The following is a 7,500-nucleotide window of genomic DNA, read 5'->3' as shown; positions in this document are numbered from 1 at the left end:
CCATCTTTACTTCCTATTCTATCCCAGAAGCACTGATCACAGATGCACACCTGCTCCTCACCTGACTTCTCGTACATAGGTGCCAGGAGCAATCTCAGGACATGAGTCCTGTGCACCTGTATGCCTAACCCACCATCTTGAGTTTTAAAAAATGCTTGACAGCCCCCACCCCCTTTTGAGATCGGATCTCACTGTGTCCCTTTGTCTGGCCTGGAACTCTCTATGTAGACCAGGATAGCCTTGAACTCACAGAGATCGACTGCTTCTGCCTCCCCATTGCTGGATTTAAAGGCGTGTGCCACCACATCTAGCTGGATCTTCTTTCATTACAGCACAATTCACCTAGTGTGACTGTGTGTGTGTGTGTGTGTGTGTGTGCCTGCCTTTGTGTGTCTGCGTGTGTCTCTGTGTGTGTCTGTGTGCCTATGTGTGTCTGTGTGTCTGTGTGCCTATGTGTGTCTCTGTGTGTCTGTGTATGTGTTTGTGTGTCTGTGTGTGCTTGAATGCTTATGTGTGTTTGTGTGTGTCTGTGTGCCTGTGTGTGTCTGTGTGTGTCTCTGCAGGTGTCTGTGTGTGTCTGTGTGCCTGTGTGTGTCTGTGTGTGTCTCTGCAGGTGTCTGTGTGTGTGTGTGTCTGTGTGTGTGTGTGTGTGTGTGTGTCTGTGTGTCTGTGTGTGTGTGTCTGTGTGTGCCTGTCTGTGTCTGTGTGTGTGTCTCTGTGTGTGTGTCTGTGTGTCTGTGTGTCTATGTGTGTGTGTGTGTGTGTCTGTGTGCTTGTCTGTGTGTGTGTCTGTGTGTCTGTGTGTGTGTGTGTCTGTGTGTCTGTGTGTGTGTCTGTGTGTGTCTGTGTGTGTCTGTGTGTGTGTCTGTGTGTGTGTGTGTGTCTCTGTGTGTGTCTGTGTGTGTGTGTGTCTGTGTGTGTGTGTGTGTGTGTGTGTGTGTGTGTCTGTGTGTGTCTGTGTGTGTGTGTCTGTGTCTCTGTGTGTGTCTGTGTGTGTCTGTGTGTGTGTCTGTGTGCCTGTGAGTGTGCCTGTGTGTGTCTGTGTGTGTGTCTGTGTGTGTCTGTGTGTGTCTGTGTGTGTGTACATGTATGCACAAAACATGGCATTACACATCAATTCAGGACAGCTGCGTTTTCTCCTTCCACTATCAGGGATTGAACACAGGTCATCAGTCCTGGCAGTAAGTGGCTTTACCCACTGAACCATCTAACTAGCCTAGGAGCCTAGAATTTTATAAGTTTTACAAGTAAATTTCAATTTCATTATCAAGAACGATTTTTACCATAATGAAACCTATAATAATTGACTTAATATTTAAAAAAAATCATCATCCTTCACTCTAGTCTCTGGGAAAATTCCTAGTTTCATGCATTACTTCACTGTTTGGCCTGAGTTTATGACTCCCCTCCATTGATGAGTCAACATGCAGCCAAGGTAGAGAACTCGAGCCTTGAGGGTTATAAACACAATCTGTGCCAATGGGGACAGCCTCTGTCACCAGTAGTAGAAATGAGCTAGGGGCAGTAAGCTCTCAGACTACTCCACAAACAGGAAGTCGCTGCAGAACTGAAAGATAGTTCTTAAACCAAAATTTCAGTCCACTTGGAGCCTCTGTCCCTTCTGGAAGCAGCAGGGAGGGGTGGGTAGCTCCAAGCTCTTCTGTCCTGTTCTCCCAACAGAAATACTGAAGAGCTCAGAGTACAAACTGAAAAACAGTCAAAGGCTTACACATCTGAGTTGAATGCTCAGTCTAGTAAAGGACAACTGGGGACTGGCAGGAAGCTGGAGACATCTTCCCTGGCTTCCCTAGGCTCACTCTGGGTAGTGTCTGGGTTGAAGGGGCAACCACTTGCATTCCTAGTGTAGGTCCTGGGTTCTGAGAAGAGCTGAGCTTACCTGAAAATTACTGTGCATGTCTAGTCTACTATTCTGAGGCTCCCCTGGGAACTGATTCAAGACACACCTCAATTTTATCTAACTCAGGACCCACTCAAGCCAAAACAGTAACACATAGCTCAGGGCTGCACAGCTGCAGTCCCAGCCACGGCAAAGGCTGAGACCAGAAAGCATTCGTCAGCCTCAGCGAGGGAATAAAGGAAAGCCACAAGGCAAACAACCTCACACACTGAGATAAAAGATGAGGAACACGACAGATCGCCTAAGGCCCAGGAGGAGAAACTGAGCGTGGTTCTTTGGGAAGTCACCCACGGGAGCCCATGAGATAGTTCATCCAGTAAAGGGGTGCCTCAAGCCTACCAACCTGAGTTTAATCCCAGGAACCCACGTAGTGATGAAGAGAACCAACTCCCGCAAGCTGCTCTCTGACTCTACAAACATCCCCTGAACACAAACACGCATGCACATGCACGTGCAAAATGAATAAATGGTTTTATTTTTTTAAACATCTGTGTGCACAAAGAACCCCCAGGGGAGTTTAGAAAGCCACACATGTGATGAGGACAGGACAGGAGCTCAGAAAAGATCCAAAGAGAACTTAAATGTAGACTTGACTTGGTTTTGAATGGGGTTCATGTAGCCCAGGCTGACCTCAGATCCCCTATGTAGCAGAGGATGGATGGTCTTGAACTTCTGATCCCCATAGGTTTGTTCCCCAAGTGCTGAGATTACAACCATATATCCCACATTGGCTCTTTTTTAAGTCGGGTTCTCATGGTAGTGTAGGTTAAGCAAGTCAGGGTCTACAGATGAACCTCCTACTCATTCTGGTCTTCCTGGCAGAGTGCCGGGATGATAGGTGCCACCGTGCCAGCTAGAATCAGTGATCTGAAGATCGAATAACTCACAGTATCAAATCTGAAAAACAAAAACGAAGAATGGAGAAACTGAATAAAGACTTAGGGGGTTGTGGATACCATCAAGTAGATGACAGATCGTTTCTTAGAGAAGTCATGACCCAAAACTTCTCAAATACATCAAAGATGAAAGTCCAGGATTAGAGGACGCTGGTGAGGAATTCTATGAAACAGTCAGTGAGGAATTAACACTGGAGTGTAAATGTGGCTCAGTAGCACAGCGACTGTTTACTGCACAAACCATCAATTTGGTTCCCAGCACTGCAAATAAATAGATAAAGTTAGACTACAAAATTCTATCTCTGTTGGACATTAACTGCATAAAGATAGATATATATCTATAGACATATAGATATATATCTCAGAGAAAACACAGAACAGTGAATTAAAACTACTGATTTGACGTTAAAGACACAGAAGGCAGTATTGAAATCGAAATATTTTATTATAATGTTACTTATGTGAGAAATAAAAACTATCTTAAAACATCATGGTTATCAGCTGAGCATGGCGGTACTTCCCAGTGAGCTCAGCACTCAGAAAGCTGAAGTAGTAGATCACAAGTTGAAGGACAGCCTGGGCTACACATCAAGCCTATGCCTCAGCAAAACTAAACAGAGGCCGGGGAGGTGATTCTACGGGTAAAGCATTTGCTGCGCACGCATAAGGACCAGAGCCTGTGTGAAGCTGGATACAGATGTGTGTTCCTGTAACCCCAACACTCCTGCAGCAGGATGAGATGGGAGGACCCACAGGGGCCAGCCTGGTATAAGGCCTGGTAAACAAAAGACTCTGCCTCAAACCAGGCAGAAAGAGAGAACTGATGCCCAAGGTTGTCCTCTGACCTCCACACATGAGCACCTAGAATGCATGTGCCTACACTCCCACAAGCGAACGTGCACAGACGTCTACACACACACACATACACACACACACACAAACACACTCACACATACACACACACTCACACACATACACTCACACACACAAACACATATACACACACATACACACACTCACACACACATACACACACACACTCACACACACACACACACACACACACACACACACACACACACACATACACACACATACACACACACACACATACACACATACACATGCACACACATACAAACACACACTCACACACACATACACACACACACATACACATACAAACACACATACACACACTGAGTGTGAGCATGCATACACACTCACACACACAAACACATACACACACACACACACACACACACACACACACACACACACACACACACATACACACACACACACATACACACACAAACACACATACACACACACACACACACATACACACACATACACACAGACACACTCACACACACACATACAGACACACACACACACACACACACACACACCAAACTTTTTAAAGCCATAATTGCTACAAGGCATAAAACAGAATAACATGAGTTATTCCTCTCTAAAACATAGGTAGCTCTGGGGTCTATGACAACGGTTCTCAACCTTTGTAATGCTTCGACCTTTTAATACAGTTCCCCAGCCATAAATTTATTTTCATTGCTGCTTTTTTCAATATATAAGTCTCTTATTGTCCCCAAAGAGCCCACATTGTCCTTGTTTCTGGAGCTAGGAAATTGAGACTCACTCTTCAGCCTGCTGCACTGTTCCCTTCTCAGACACATAGATGCCATCCAGAAACTTCCGGATATCCTGTTTTTAACTGTTGTGGCTGAATCAGAGCCGCTGAATTTGAAACAAGTTCAGTATCATTTCCTTCAAGGACTAATTCATCCTCCTGGGCCTGAGAGACAGAACAAGCAACACCTGTCCTCATCCGATCCTGCAGATGCATTTTTCACCCAAGAAATTTCAGATTTCAACCACAGACCCGTTCTTCTGAACAATGATGTTGATGGGGAAGGGAGCATCCATAGACCTCATCTTGTAACGGAACCCAGCGTAGCACTTGATCATGTTCTGAACATGACTGCAGACGGTTCTGACAGTGACCAGTTCCTTTCCGTTACCCCACCACTTGTCAACACGGAGCCTTTTCTTTTTCTTCCCAAGAAGACTCAGCTCTACACTGATGTGACTGAAGTCCCTCCCCAGAGCTCCCCTGGGGCCCTCCAATGACTGTGCACCCCTTCAGAGTGACGTCGACGTTTTCTGGATGTCGACAGTCCGCTGAGAATGGTCTTCATTCTTGCAGTAGATGGGGCAGAGAGAGTCAGTGCTACTTTGTAACTGTAATTTTGCTACTGTTGTGAATCATAATATAAATATTTGATATGCAGAATATCTAATATGGGAATCCCCAAAAGGATCGCGAGCCACAGGTTGAGAACCATTGGTCCAAGATAACCATTTTACTTAATTATAATTAAAATTTGCATCTATCTTAGAAATATTACAAGGTAATTTTAAAATACATGTAAAAGCAGGCGCGGTGGCATGTCTGCAATGGCAGCACTTGGGGGACAGAGGAAAGGGCATCGGGGGTTCAAAGCCAGCTCTAGATATAGATCAACCTCAAGGCCAGCCTGGGTAACAGGAAAAAGCCAGCAAAATGGCTCAGCAGGTAAGGAGCTCGCAAAGCAAACCCCACAGACAACTTGACCTGAACCTATGTGAAGGTGGGAGGGAAGAACAGGCTCACAAAGTTGTTGTCTGCCCTCCATGGGTCATAAACACACATTTGAGTGCAGACGCACACACACACACACACACACACACACACACACACACACCAAATTTTAATTAAAAAAAGAAAGGAGCCTGCAGTCACATACCTGTAAACACGGTAGTAGTGTTATCAGTGCTGTCTTTAAAAAAAAAAAAAAAATCCAATGGAAAAAAGATAGCATTTTCAGCAAATGGTGCTGGTTCAACTGGAGGTCAACATGTAGAAGAATGCAGATCGATCCATGCTTATCACCCTGTACAAAGCTTAAGTCCAAGTGGATCAAGGACCTCCACATCAAACCAGACACACTCAAACTAATAGAAGAAAAAATAGGGAAGCATCTGGAACACATGGGCACTGGAAAAAATTTCCTGAACAAAACACCAATGGCTTATGCTCTAAGATCAAGAATCGACAAATGGGATCTCATAAAACTGCAAAGCTTCTGTAAGGCAAAGGACACTGTGGTTAGGACAAAACGGCAACCAACAGATTGGGAAAAGATCCTTACCAAGACTACAACAGATAGAGGTCTTATATCCAAAATATACAAAGAACTCAAGAAGTTAGACTGCAGGGAGACAAATAACCCTATTAAAAAATGGGGCTCAGAGCTAAACAAAGAATTCACAGCTGAGGAATGCCGAATAGCTGAGGAACAGCTAAAGAAATGTTCAACATCTTTAGTCATCAGGGAAATGCAAATCAAAACAACCCTGAGATTTCACCTCACACCAGTGAGAATGGCTAAGATCAAAAACTCAGGTGACAGCAAATGCTGGCAGGATGTGGAGAAAGAGGAACACTCCTCCATTGTTGGTGGGATTGCAGACTGGTACAACCATTCTGGAAATCAGTCTGAGGTTCCTCAGAAAATTGGACATTGAACTGCCTGAGGATCCAGCTATACCTCTCTTGGGCATATACCCAAAAGATGCCCCAACATATAAAAAAAGACACGTGCTCCACTATGTTCATCGCAGCCTTATTTATAATAGCCAGAAGCTGAAAGAACCCAGATGCCCTTCAACAGAGGAATGGATACAGAAAATGTGGTACATCTACACAATGGAATATTACTCAGCTATAAAAAAACAACGATTTTATGAAATTCAGAGGCAAATGGTTGAACTGGAAAATATCATCCTGAGTGAGCTAACCCAATCACAGAAAGACATACATGGTATGCACTCATTGATAAGTGGCTATTAGCCCAAATGCCTGAATTACCCTAGATGCCTAGAACAAATGAAACTCAAGACGGATGATCAAAATGTGAATGCTTCACTCCTTCTTTAAAAGGGGAACAAGAATACCCTTGGCAGGGAAGAGAGAGGCAAAGATTAAAACAGAGACTGAAGGGACACCCATTCAGAGCCTGCCCCACATGTGGCCCATATATATACAGCCACCCAATTAGATAAGATGGATGAAGCAAAGAAGTGCAGAAGTGTAGATCGCTCCTGAGAGACACAGCCAGAATACAGCAAATACAGAGGCGAATGTCAGCAGCAAACCACTGAACTGAGAATAGGACCCCCGTTGAAGGAATCAGAGAAAGAACTGAAGAGCTTGAAGGGGCTCGAGACCCCATATGTACAACAATGCCAAGCAACCAGAGCTTCCAGGGACTAAGCCACTACCTAAAGACTATACATGGACTGACCCTGGACTCTGACCTCATAGGTAGCAATGAATATCCTAGTAAGAGCACCAGTGGAAGAGGAAGCCCTGGGTCCTGCTAAGACTGAACCCCCAGTGAACTAGACAGTTGGGGGGAGGGCGGCAATAGGGGGAGGGTGGGGAGGGGAACACCCATAAGGAAGGGGAGGGGGGAGGGGGATGTTTGCCCGGAAACCGGGAAAGGGAATAACACTCGAAATGTATATAAGAAATATTAAAGTTAATAATAAAAAAAAAAAAAAAAAACCAAAAAAATAATGGGTCTGCCCAAAATGGAATCAAACCTTCTCTCAGATACT

This window comes from Rattus rattus, chromosome 7 (genome assembly GCF_011064425.1).
Source record: "Rattus rattus isolate New Zealand chromosome 7, Rrattus_CSIRO_v1, whole genome shotgun sequence".
Classification (NCBI taxonomy): domain Eukaryota; kingdom Metazoa; phylum Chordata; class Mammalia; order Rodentia; family Muridae; genus Rattus; species Rattus rattus.
The sequence above is the reverse complement of the archived record's forward strand: the minus strand, read 5'-3'. Positions refer to the sequence as shown.